The following is a 14949-nucleotide window of genomic DNA, read 5'->3' as shown; positions in this document are numbered from 1 at the left end:
CGATCCTCAATTTTAGAAATAAGGTCATCACTGTACGCTGTTAATTACTCATTAATTATTCAACGATTTCATGAATTCATTATTTATTTTATTAATAACTTATTAATTAAATTAATTATTTTTTTAATAATAAAATTGATGGCCCGAGGAACAAAATAAATTTATTTATTCTATTCTATTTTATTCATAATACTAGGGGAGAGTTTAAGAACTGAGATAGAGATATAAATAAAACTGTGCCGAATAAGAAGAATTGTATTTTTACCCGATGTGTAAATATATATTTATATAATTATACATTTAATAAAAATAAATATTAACGATATTTGAAATAATTGCTTCGTTAAAAATAAAAGTAAACGGAGTTTTTTTATTTTAGTTATTATTAGTAATTTAATTACAATGTCTGACAAATACTTATTATATATATACATGGAATTATTTTTTTTATTAATTACCAATTATCACACACTAATAACGTGATTAGCGATGAAGTCATTCTTTATTTATAATCATCAAATAAAATAATTAATTGTGTTTTGTAATTGAAAAAGAAAATAGTAACAATTATCAAAAATTTGAATTATGATTAAAAAAAAAAAAATGTTGGAATATTGAAATTTTTTGACGTCTTATTACCAATTAAAATAAAAATAATTAAAATTTTTTTTTAATTAAAACTAAATAGAAAAATAAAATTCGGACTGAAAAAGGCGGATCCCTGTTTGAATGCTCGCACATATTTGTTGAGGTAAAACTATTTATTCAGCATCTGTGGTAACTATTATTATTATCATAGGCAAATATTGTTGAAATGCAAGTATAGAATGGAAGAAAAATGAAATATTTATTCAATACCGTATGAAATCCGCGTAAAAATTGTCAGCGATCGATTGCGAAATTTTTTAATAAATCGTTAATTTAGACATCCAGTGAATGAGTTAAGTTTTAGTATATCTATATATGGTAACAATTCAATTCAAATATTTGAAATAATTAATCTGAATAAATTTATTGTTATCTATGGAATTATAAAATTAAAATTTATTATGTATTAAAATTAAATTGTTTGATAACTGATAAACGAGAATGAATATTTGAACTTAAGTATATTTTAAAAAATTTGAAAAACCCGATAAGGTGAATGTCCTGCCGGCGAAAGAGTTTGCCGGCGCGCAAGATCAAGCATCGATCAATAAATTTTCAGTATCCTCTATGCCGTCAACCCACATCTTGTCCTCTCAAGAGAGGTCGCTTTCAATGTATTGTAACCGTGTTGCTGGTACTCACTGACACTGCTATATATATGCTATGTACTAACATTGCTACATATATACATATGTATATATATATAGGTGTATATCTGAGCAACACAGGCCAATAACCGGGTGTGGACGCGTGCTCACTCGAGGATTCCCGGAGCTTCTCGAGCATTCTAGCAGCTTTTAAACTTCTATCGTATTTTATATAAAACTGTCTCCTTCAATACATATACTACACTTATGTACGAACTTATGATCATTATTTTTCAATTTACTGAAAATTTAAGTCATACTTTTCAAAAAAAATAAATTTTTTTTCATTCCGTTGCCTAAATCTCTGTTACTAATGGCGGTAGCTTTTAAATTATTGATCTTACGTTAATTTTCAGTCAGTAAAAATTTAAAGAAAATTAAATTTGCGACAATTTCAGTTTTTTTTTTAAATTACCGTAGAATCAATAGTTTAGAAGATAAAAGGATTTAAAGTCTTGGAACTAGTATAGAGTTAAAAAAAATACAGAAATTGTTTAAACAGCTGTGACTTAAAAGATTTTAAGTTTACAGGGACTCAAGTTGTAGGAAATTAAATTTCCTATCCATTGACTACCAATGATGTATATTTATTGTTTTGTTGGATATTTATATAAAAATGAGTGAACAGCAAAAATAATTATTATTGTTCTGATAGAAAAAAAAATTTATATAATAAAAATATAAATATATCAGTAAATACCAGGTATGTTATTATTATTATTATTATTTCTGATATTTATTTAAACTCGCGTACTATCTATCGTAGTGTCGAGTAATCAGAGCTGTGATAAAAATATTACGTTGCTGGTTACATTGCTTGGTAATTTATTGTCGCGATAAAACTTGTTAGACACGCTATCACTACGACTTATTATTATTATTATTTTTTTTTTTCTTTTTTAATTTTATTTATTATACAAACATCACTTCCTTCCCAATAATTCTAGTCAATTGATCTCTACGATTTATCTTTATCTGCTAATTATTATTTACATACATCCCCTACTCATTAAATAACTTATCCAAGAAAATCAATTTACATATAAGATAAGTAATCTATTAATTTATAATAAATGGATTTTAATAATATTAAGTTCAATGAACTCTTATTGATTATTTCTGTACTTTGATCTGTAAAGATTATTTAAGTTTATCTCATCCGTTTATTTTAAATTTCAAATATTTTATTATAAAATATACTAAAATTACCCTACAAATATATTTTATAACTTTTACCCGGAAATTTTAAAATAATCGACAGCTGCGATCAACAGGTATCCTTTCACTTAGACAATAAAAAATTTTTACTTAAATTTTAATTGATATTTTTTTTTTATTTAATTATTTAAGGAAGAAGAAATTCTAAGAAATCGATTATTCAAGAATCGAATAATAGATTATAAAAAAAAAATAAACGATCAATTTGAATTTCTGAGAAATAATTACTGAGGTATAAATAATTCATTAAATCGCAAGTGATAAGAAAATGTAGGAATTTTATTTTTATAAAAAATAAATAAAAAAATTTAATTTCAGAAAAATAAATAAATGATAAAAAAAAACAATGTAATGAATGGGCTGATGTAGCATATGGTGCTGATAGCGTAATTACGTAACAATATTTATTAACTAACATAATAACAAAAATATATGTAACATATATGTAACAAATACTTACATCTCACTCGATTAAAGACGTATTCTCTTAATTTATTATTACAGTCTCTACAACCGATCACGTCTCCACAGAGTAAATTATTTTATTAAATAATAAATTAAATCTCAAATAAATATTATTTTCACTCTAAATTATAATCATAAATTCACAATTTTTAAATTTAAATACTGTGTGAAATACTTTTCTCAACTTAATAAAAAAAAAAAAAAAAATAATAAAAAAAAAGAAAGAAAAAAAAATCACTAAATGTTATATATTTAAAAAAAAAAAAAAAAAATCAAACACGTTTAACTTGCACTAGAGATCTGTCGTAGAAACTTTAAGAATTTTCTAGAACGATCAGTGTTTAAAAGGATTTTAATAAATGAAATTTAAAAAATTGTAACCGACTCGGTGAATAAATCCACCGGCAAAGTCTTGAGATAGTTAATAAACTTTATCAAATATATATATGAGTATATATTTAAACAAATATTATCCAGTAATATTGGGTGACACTCCAATTTCGCGGCAATACACCGCGACGAATCAATTGACACTGACAGGAAAACCGGCGCGACTGCGCGTACCAACCGGTATCTCTCCCCTCTACTTTAACCCACTGAGGAATCCCACTACTTTCAATACCGACTATGTTATAAGAGTGTGTAATAGTAACATATAGTTAAATGTGTATAGTTACATTGCGCCGATAGATATAAGTACAGAGCAAAAGCTGTACTGCAGAGACCAAAGACTACAGACCAGACCAGAAACCAAAACTATATATGTTGTTACATTCAATAATCTGTAACACTATACAGTAGACCTTTATGACACTAGTGCGTTTTATGATGACCCAGCAACTATACAAAAGCGTTAACACTTTACTTTCAATCACTTTTCTCACATATTTCTTTATTGACATTATTTTTTTTTTTATTCACTACATAGGCTATGGAACTGTCCTACCTCAAGTTGAGTAGTAAGTTATTGTGAATAGAAAAAAAATTTTTTATTATTCAATAAATAATGACATTTTTCTTTAAGGTTGCGATTAATTTTTCTAATTTAATATCTGAATAGATGAAATTGAAGTATGGAGATAAATTTTTTTTTTTTTTTGCACAACCGTAAAACTCTTTCACTCCTTGCATGAAATATTTTTACAGATTTAACGCACGTTAAATTGAATCTATAGCTAAACTGATGCAATAAATTTTTAACAGTTGAAAGTTATTAAAAACTAGAGATTATAATTTATTTAATTAATGTATTGATTTTCTCTATTTTATAATATTTGTAAAAAAAATATAGTTGATACGGATGTCGAGTCCATTGGTCCGTCCGGCCAGCGTTAAACTGATAAAAGCCATTATTATTAATACTAACAAAAAAAAAAAAACAAAACAAACACGCATTAAATGCATCGTAAATAAAAAATATGTAATTAAAAATAATAAAAATATTTTTCTTAAACTTTTCTCTCCCATTTGTCAAGACTCAGGATTAAACGTCGTCGCGTAGCCTCTGGATGATAAATATTTGTTCTTACACAATCTATTTTTCACTAAACCCCAAATAATAACTGAATTCTCTTTATCTTGTCAATAATACTTGCTTTATAGACTGAAAGATGAATTATTTTAGTGTTATAGTAGTAAACGACATCTGTTACTTGAATTAATTTTTTTATTCGCAACACACTTGATGTCATCTTACATTTCTTCTTAATAGTCTTGTGGCATTTATACTTGTAGTGTATATATATAGATATTACTGTCTGGTTACTATAACGAGATGATGATAGTAGTATTTTATAGAGAAATGAGATCAGCTAAATTCCAACATACTTATAGATACTTACACTTAACATACTTTCTTCCGGGATAATTATTAGCAGTCTTTGATTTATACTTTGTAATCGATTTATGTGAATAGTTGTCGATAGGATTTACATTTTACTCGATTACATATATATTTATATATAAATAATTGATCGTACAATGTAACATAGATCAGTGAATCTTACCCGGAAAAAAAATCTATTGCGAATAACATTGCATCGAGATCGGTATCTTCACTTTCACGTCGACTATTGATCGATCAATTTATACAGGACGATCCGGACGTTCAGGAATTTATTACATTACTGTATTTATCGTTATTGCAATTTAATAAAAATAATAATAATGAAAACATAAGTATGTTATAAATGATCATTGGAAAGGTAATTTAATTCCCTGTAAGTTCTTATTGATTAAAAAATACCAAGAGATCAATGATTTTGGATTGACTTTAAATTGTTTTATCTTCTGAACAATTGATCCCACAGTATTTTTAATGAAGACAAAACATGGAGGATATTAAATTATCTTTACAATGATTTTCATTCAAGTCTAATTATCTTTAATCGTTACTTAGGTATTGACAAATGAATAATAAAAAAAAAACATTATGGATAATTTCTTAATTGATCCATAATAATAATTAAAAAAAAAATCTTTTGATTATATGTAATTGCACCTGGAAATTTAAGAAAATAAAATTATAGGTTTCGATAAGAAAGACTTATTTAAGATTGTCTTGATGTAAAACTTTCGCTTTGTTTCCTGTATTTATTTTCGGACATACCCTTTAATGTACGACTATCATAAAGTTAATCCGAGCATTAAGATTGAAATTTTTATTGCACAAAATGAGTCGTCTTATTCACACGTTCCGACAGATTTAGGTCAAACTTTTTTTTTTTTTAATTTTCAAATATAAAAATTTGATTGGCTCTTTTTATTTTTTTCCCATGTTATTGCTATTATTTAAAAAAAAAAAAATTATTATAAAAGATAATTTAATATTGAAAACAAAAAGTGATTGCTATTGGGTACCAGAGAAGAGAAGGGACATTAAATATACGACGTATATAAAGTGAAGGTGGTGATGACGTAAGTTGCTAATTTTTTTTAGTTGTATTGCTACAGTTGCTCTTTCTACACTTTCATATCCGCCAGGATCATCTGTTTAGATACGTAATAGTAAACAATAAAAAAAAAAATACATAAATTTACATGATGTTCATATTATTCTAACACATATGTTTATAATTATCTATATAAATTTTTTTTTTTCATGTGCTTATTATTAATTTCATAATAAATAACAACAATAATTAAGTAAGACGAGAATTTAAGTACAAAACGGACAAATAAACAACAACGCATGCGTAGATGCTCAGTTACTGGGCGACGGCCGTCAAGGACGTTCATTCGTACCTCAGTGAGGCGTGTCGACGTTTGTTACTACCAATGATACGTACAACATTTTATCCGGCCTCAAACGTCCTTGCAAATAACCATATTTATTAATATGTCATAATCGTTTACATAAATTAACCAAAAAATTTAATTACTTACTGTTTAATAAATCTGCTACAATCCTATGTATTTTACATATTTATCTGGCTAAAAATAACTATATACAAAGCATATGAGCCTAACAGTTCCAAATGAGTCATATCTGACCTGTACAAGTCACATAAATATATGATTTACGATGGATCGAATTATAGCCAAAACAGATTTGTCAATATATATGATAGTAATACATATCATATATGTATTATATGGATCAGATATACTTCCTATTATAGCCAGTAACAACTTTACATAAGTAACGATGACAAATATAAAGTCTATATATGTGATTATGATAAAAATCGCCCGGCTCGAAGGACCAAAAATTGCATAATTCGATGTATTTCGTATAAAAGTATTGAAGGTCGATGCCTTTTAGTCATTTAGAACATCGAGATCACTTTCAATAAAATTAAAAAATTATAAACTTACATGATAAAAAATTCTAGCAAAATAACTTATGAAACAAATATCATCTAATCCTCGTAATCCATCGTGCAGACATCAATTAAAAAATCACTAATTTTATCACCCGGCTATATATAAGACATCACCTCATCATTTCTATACGTTATCAATAAATATATATTTTTACCGATCTATAATATTCCACTCATTAATTATTTTAAAACTCTGAAAGTTTTTTTTATTTTTTTATCTCAATCCAATAATTATACTCATAATAAATATAAATTATCACATAAACATTATTTATTAATTTAATTTGAAAAACAATTTTTTAAGATAAATTTACACTTGACTAGTTCTCATAATAACTGTGTTAAAGAACATTCTGTTGTCTAGTATAATATTAAATTGGAGTTAAAGAAAGGTAAAGTTAAAGGTAAACTAAAGTAATCGCATTGTGAGTTACCGTTTACGTTCTCTTTGTTTCTTCAATTTATATATATATTTATACGTATACTTTATGTTACACAACACAAAGTATAGATAAATATTTATAAACAACGCAATATAGATATATAGATATATAAATATATAAATATACAATATCATGGAATCCTAACAAAGAGAGCCGCAGGTTGTACCGGCAATTTATGAAAACCCGCTCACCATACCTAGTGAAGTAAGTACAGGTAAAATACACTCCACACTTACATACACCAATGTATAACAAATATATATATAGTAATAATATATATTAAGAGTCGGGATTGGAGCCTTTTACTTCAGTTCGGCCTCAGAAAACTCGAGGCAAGGGGCATGTATGTATATCAAGGCCATCAAGTTATCGATCAAAGTTGCGAATGTGCGAAAGGTAATTTCGATCAAGTGTTCCTTTCTTTTTCTCTTACCATTTTTTTTTTTATGTTTTTACCCTATTAACTTATTAATACATTATCACAGCAGTCGTTTTACCTACAGTAAACCTAGGAACTCGCCGGAATGAGTCCGTACGTTTATCCACCTACACATGACGAATATAGGAAGTGCGTATGTTCTAGCCATTGCTAAATGCTGTTAAAAGGTTGATGACATGTATCTGAGGAGGAAAAGACTGTGATCATACGCCGCTTAGCGATGACTCCTGAAACTACGCCAAATTATCCAATAATGTTTTTTTACTTCAATATATTGTTAATTAATTTATGTTCTATTAATTATCTCTTTTATCAGAAGAAATTAATCATTACAGGTATAATTATTTCTTTATAATTCATTAGTAATAATGAATTAGTATGAAATTATCTAAAGACGTCACTACTTTTAATTGAACGTTAATGTTCTCGTTAATTAGAAAAAATTAATTTTATAATTGGTCTTTGTTTTTAGATACTCGTATTCTAAGAAATATTATATTTCTTTTATGAAGAATAGTATCATAAGTTTAAAGATAAAATAACATTTTATTAAATGTTTACAGGTTGAATAGAACGTTACATAAATCACGTATGTGAGTTATGAAATCCGTCAGTTAATATATGTAAATCCGTGATATTTTGATAAACTTTATGTTTCGAGCTTGTGGCTATAGAGATTTAAATGAGCTATTAAAATATACAATAATTCATTTTAAATTATATTTTAACGATTCGATAATTGTATCATGCACGTACCGAGTTTTGGCTGTTGGTAGCATTTGCCTAAGGCTCGCGCGACCAATTTCATACTAATACAGTAAACCACTTCAATTAAGAGAGCTCTGCTCACGTTTATTTTTTTAATAATTGAACATTTTTAAATAATGAGATTCTCCTGTTAGAAAAAAAGCTATGTTTGATTTTTTTTTACACATTTTTAAAATAAAATAAAATTTTTTTAAAAAATGATTTTTTAAGTATCACATAAAAGTTTAAGAAATTGCTTCAAAGGGTTGGTATTGCGATCAAGGACAACTTGAAAATATGTAAGCAAATTTTCAAGGTTCAGTAATATTATCCCTTTTGTGATATATATATATATAATATATATCAGCTTTAATGTTGTAATAAAAAAAAATAAAAATAATTGAAGATAAATAAAATAAAGTAAAGTTTAAAAATAAAAATAAAGTTGTTGTTTTGTCGATCTACATGTAATTGGATGAGTCGTTGTCATATGTCAGTGTTAATGTGTTAACAATGTTTGTACGTCCATGAAGATTGATAGCAGGCTTAAGTGTGCATTAATATACTTATTTATCGGTGTGCTTAAAGATCTTGTTTACCGATAAAGCCGATCTAAAATTTTAATTTTTTAATTAAAGAATAAAAACAATAGAATTTTTAGTTGCGCATAAAATAATTATATGATGAAAAAGTTTATGGTGTTATTTAAAATAAATTTTTGTAATTTAAGTGTCGAAATAATGACACTGAGATAATTGAAGGCAATCTGAGCCAGTGTGTTTAGAATGCATCGATATTGTTCAATCACTATACAACCCGTTATTTAAATGATAATTTATAGTGCACTTATTTTTATTATGTTTCAAGTGTGGCCGTAATGAAATACTTTGATGCCGGTCGTTTATTTTCAATAAAAGTTTTATCTTTGAAAATATTTAAGAATATTGAATTTTATTTATTTAAAATTTTTTTTTTTAGGAGCTTGTATGATAAAAAAAATAATAATTATACAATATATTCTATAAGCGTAAAACAGAATAATAAAAATAAAAATTTTCAGTCAATAAACTTTTGAAAGCATAAATATAATTAGTTATAAAAGTTATTTTAATTCTTCCAAGTAACAATTAAACAAACAGAAGAGTAATTAAAATAGTTATTGTCATTTAAATAAACAATATTCCACAAACAAATTAATTATTCATGGATAATAATGGCATTAAACATTTACTGGCAGGTACAAAGTTTACTGTGGTCTTGTAAACTTCATCAATCAATACAATACTTGAGTAAATATATATTTGTATACAGCAACAATAATTCAATATAATAGAGAATAGATGGGAGCTTTTGTGCGTTTTCTCTTGAGTATACAATACACCTGTTGCGGATGACATTCTCCGTTATCAATAACTGACATACCGTAACACTAAAATATCAATAGGAATAATAAAAAAAAAAAAAAAAAAAAAAAAAAAAAAAAAAAAAGTTTTTCCCCTTACATTCAAATTTATAAATTGTTATATTTTTTTAACTTTGATCCGAGATAAGTGATGACTGATAACATTTTTGTTGAACCACAAATATCAATTGTTAAAAATTTAATTTCTTGCAAAAAAAAAGTTTTAATGACTCTTATGTAAATTTTAAATTTCAACTAATTAATGAAATTTTTTTTTTTTTTTTTTTTTTTTTTTTTTTTTTTTTTTTTATAGAATTTAATCGTAAAATTTATAAATCTATATTTATAAATAATTACTAACAAAATAGAGTTATCACGTACATTAGCTGTTCATGACCCTGACATCGTGATAATGTTTTGTGACGAGCAAAGAAACCTCATCGAGTTGCTCACGATGATATATTTATATATGTAGATATATATCATACATATCTATAAGTCTATTTAAATAATAAATGTATGCTGATACTAACCTTATCTAATATTTTTTATTTTTTACTTCAAATAATGTTAACATTTGTGGATTTGATATTTTTTTGTAATTCTTTGAAATTTAAATTTTTGAATTATGAATTGAAAACAAAAATGTTTTAGAGGCGAAAAAAATTTTTCTTGCACCAAGAAATTATTTTTTCTTTTGTGTGTATATATATAAATAGTATAGAAAGAAAATAGTTAAAGAGAAGGAGAGAGAGAGTTTAAGAATAAAGCACGCGTGACTCAAGTGTCGTGTGTGCATATTTAAACGGTGCGCCAGTCACGTGGCAGCCAATGAATCCGTCTCTTATTTATTCCAACTTGAATCGCTTCCAAATTGTTCAAGTCGACGGATTGTAAATAATTATAGAACAAACTTTTAAAATTACATAAAACAAAAATGAGTCAATAGCTTTGGAATGTTTGTCAAGTCTGCTGCAACCAGCTTCATTTTTCGGATAAAATTTCATATTTTTATAATTTTAGATCATAGGTAATTGAGATTTTTCTTTAAAATTCATAGTTTGAAATGAAATTTTGAAAACAATAAAAATTCACATGAAATTTTAAAAATAAAAAGTTTAAATAACAAAATATAAGAATCTAAAGTAAGTTTATTTAATATGAGTGATATTTACTTGGGTTTAAACTGTAAAACTCTTGTTTTATCATAGTTTTATACCAACTTTACCAAGTAAATACAAATAAAGCAGAATGAAATGGTAAATAGACAAATTGTAAAATGAATGACATTAGATATATTGTAAATAATATGTATAGTTTTTAAAAAAGTTTAAACTTAGACAAAAGTAAATTGTTTATATAAGATTTATGAAATCTTCTATTAAATCAACAAATTAGTGAGATACTTAAAAATGATAAAAATATAAAACGAGTAATTTTTTGTAACTTTATGTAATTTATTTTGTGAGAAAATAACTACTCTATATAGCTTCCGCTGGACTGTTTTATTTAACTATTAACTGTAAACTCTCTTGTCTCTTTTTATATCGGACTCCAGTTCAACCAGTTGTGATTTAAATTAAACAACATGATTATTGAGCATTAAATTGTCCAAAGTTATCACAAACAATCTTTTTAACTTTTTTGGAAATGAAAAAAATTAAATTCTTATGATATTATAATTTTTGGCGGGAATTTTTTAAAATTACAACTCTTTATTTAGAAAAAAATGTATTTATAGAAAACGATTGTTGTTAATTTAATTGTGTACATAAAGTGTATCAGTTATAAAAATCATAGCCAGTGACGACAGGATTTCTTACATTAATTGCAGAATAATTGGTATCGTAATAAAGCTGTACGAGATTGTTAGCATTTCAAAATAATAGCTTATGAATTTATGGATTAATCAACGAAGGATGTATGAACACTGAGAATTTAGAGAAAGTTTATAATTCAATTAATCAATTTTATTTTTTAATTAATAACATTTTTTGTTTTGTAACCTGTTATTTTTTTTTTCTAATTAACCTAATATTTATTTTCATGTAATAGAATAAAAGCTTATTTTTTTCTCATAAAAAAACATTTTTAAAAACATGATATTTTTTTTTTATTTCATTATTTTTAATTGGATCAATTTTTTTTTTTTCAAATTTCAACATTCGAAACTTAAACAAACAGACTAAAATTTTACAATCAATCATCTGTTTTATTTAAAAATATCGAGTATTCTATTGCTCAGAAATGAAAAATAATAAAAAAAAATTAGTTGCAGATATAAATTTAACTTCCTCATCAATTGTCATGTCATACATTTATTACCTCCTCTACCCGATTGCATTGCGATAATTTATTATCATTATCTTTTATATTATTGTTCATTGAAAAATAATAATAAAAATAAATCTGGTTGGTAGCATAAATAATCTTACACTACCATCAGTCATCAGTTCATAACAAAGATATATTAAACTAAAACAAATTCCGTACTTCCGTAATTATCAACAATGTTCTGCGACAATAATAATTATCTATTTGAATGATTAGCATCCCCCATGATACCAATCTAGTAACATGTCACAAATACAAATTTATTTATATAACAGATTAAAGGGAATTATTGTAAAAAAACTATTTCGTTGAGGTTTTACTCCCGAAGGAATCCTTGGTAGAGATAAAAAAAAAAAAACATAAAAGTATATATTGTATAGAAGACCATGAGATAAACCTTGGCCCAATAAAGTTGCCTGGGTGGCTCTTGTTAAATAGCCATTTAATCTTTTTCATTGCTATGGTTACTATTTAACTTTTCAAATCTTCGATCTTTTAATTTCATACTAAATTTTTTATTATTTAAACCTATGCTTAAGCGATATTGTTATTCTATTTTATTGCGGGCTTATTTTAATTACTTTTAATCAAGAGTTTAATAAATAATAATTATAGATGTTTGTATTTGCCATTTACTTTATTCTCGCCTACGTAATTGTCTTCTGTGCAATGTTGCGTATGAGTAAGTGCATATGTAAATATAAATATATATATACAGCCAGCAAAGTGTATTAAATAGTATAAATATATTGAGTACAATATGACGCGATCGGCAAAGCAATTGAACACACTAAATATCATTTAGTTGTAATATTCCCAGTTGGAGAGAAATGATGCGTAGGAGATAAGAGGTATAAGTAAATGAACTATATGTTACCATGGAAACCAGACAACCTAGATTCACTCTTATAAATACATCGGTTACTTATTACTTGTATCTAATTTTTTTGATATTATTTGCAAAAAAAAAAAAAAAACTTTTTTCTATAAATAGAGGAATTAAAACTCCGGATAGGAGTTAATTCGGTTTTTTTTTCTTTTAAATAAGATTTAAAATTTAGCTAGTTAAATTATACAGTAATTTTTTTTTGCAATTCATGGAAAAAAAAATGTTTTCGTGATACGAAATGTTGATTTGCATATAGCTTATCTAATATATGTTTGAATAAAAATTAAACCACTGGGTAATACATTTGCAACACTGTATAAAGTATATTGTATCAATATATATAATTATAATGAGAGCAGTAGTTATATTACATTAAAAAAACGCAGATCGAACGACTTATTGGTATTGGATATATATAAGCCCGTATCACATTATTTCGTAACAAAGCGGGCGTAACCCGCCTCGAAAGTAGTTCTAACCGGTGAGATAACGACAAATAGATGTGGTTTTTGTGTATATCGGATTTTTTTATTTTATTCGACAATAAGTTTTTATTTTAAATTTATTATTGTTATTCAACTAAACAAATTTTAATTAATTATATTATTTAATTAAAAAATAATAATAAAATTTATAACGAACCAATTGCACTTAACTATTTTATTTTTTATCAGCCAAGCTGTTATCGGACAATGTCAATGACGAGAACGTTTTAATAATTAATGTACGCACGTCATCGGATGTCTGTTCATCGCATTTTAGCAAGAAAAATAACCGATAACTTTTAGTGAAATTCATTAGCTTTTTTTTATTTTGTTCGCAATAACAAATTTTATTAAGACTCTTGAACTATTGATTTTTTTCTTTTAATATTCAATCGTTAATTACAAGTATTGTAATCTGCATTAAAAATTATTTATTATTATTATAGACATGTTTAGTGCTGATTTAAATATTCGTACTTTCACTATGACTTGTTATTATTTTTATATTGCATATATATTATTATCATTATTTGTTTTTTTTTTTTTTCATGATTTTGATATTCAATTTTATTGTAAATCAATTTTGTTTATTTCAAAAAAAAAATATTTTAAATTTTGACATCCTATTTTACGCCGTCTTACATATTTATATTTATATAAAATATAAATATACTGACTATAATAACTAGTTATCAATATAATAATAATTATTCAAATAAAAATATATAATTTAGTAGTAGACAAGTTTTATATTCCAATTTATTATTATAATTAGAACGGAGTTTATATGAAACAAGAATTATATAGATAAATACTGTCATTTACGCCTACAACAATCTATATACGTACGTAACAATTATTCAGCTCTTTTATTTTTAACGTATATATATCACCGTTATATTTATTATTTAAAATGAACTTTCAACGAGAAAAACAAGTTAGTCATTTTAAAAATTATTACATATTCATTTTTTTTTTTTTATAAATACTTTATTAAACAAATATGTTTATTTATATTTTCTAAAAATTAAAAGATTATTTATATATTTATATTTACCTGAAATATGAATTTGTCAGGCGTAAAAATCCTTTTATCTTATTAAAATTGTCGAAAGACTTATTTCAGTTATTTAAATTACTTCCGACAGATGTATCTTAAAAACCAGTTAAAAGGTCAATTTAATTATTTAATATTTTCAATTGTCTCATATATATATATATATATATCTATTTTTGGCATTACTCCTCTTGGCAAAACTCTCTTACGTTTGGTTTTGGCTTAATATTGTTTAATATTTTATTAATTAAGTTGACTACACTGATTTATGAAATGCCGGAATATATATATATATTAGGTAAATTTTATATGATAAGAATGTGATCAGATATCTATAGTTTTATATATGAA

General features: G+C 25.2%; 1 protein-coding gene and 1 long non-coding RNA gene across 3 annotated transcripts in view; one reads left to right on the top strand and one right to left on the bottom strand.

Moving 5' to 3' along the window:
* LOC103577020 (terminal nucleotidyltransferase 5C) overlaps nucleotides 1-14949 on the bottom strand; it is a 32227-nt gene that overhangs the window by 13045 nt on the left and 4233 nt on the right. The window contains exon 1 of one of the 2 annotated variants that reach the window (XM_008557488.2): nucleotides 2974-3209. The exons of the other annotated variant lie outside the window; for it this stretch is intronic. The gene's annotated coding sequence lies outside the window, so the exon portion shown is untranslated. Of the gene's footprint in view, nucleotides 1-2973; nucleotides 3210-14949 lie in introns of those variants that run through there. 2 annotated transcript variants of the gene reach the window in all.
* LOC103577019 (uncharacterized) lies at nucleotides 7138-8072 on the top strand. The gene is made up of 3 exons (XR_549391.1): nucleotides 7138-7449; nucleotides 7530-7641; nucleotides 7731-8072. It is a non-coding gene; the product is annotated as an uncharacterized LOC103577019 (long non-coding RNA).

Source organism: Microplitis demolitor, chromosome 9, assembly GCF_026212275.2.
Source record: "Microplitis demolitor isolate Queensland-Clemson2020A chromosome 9, iyMicDemo2.1a, whole genome shotgun sequence".
NCBI lineage: Eukaryota > Metazoa > Arthropoda > Insecta > Hymenoptera > Braconidae > Microplitis > Microplitis demolitor.
This window is presented reverse-complemented; position numbering and strand designations above follow the sequence as displayed.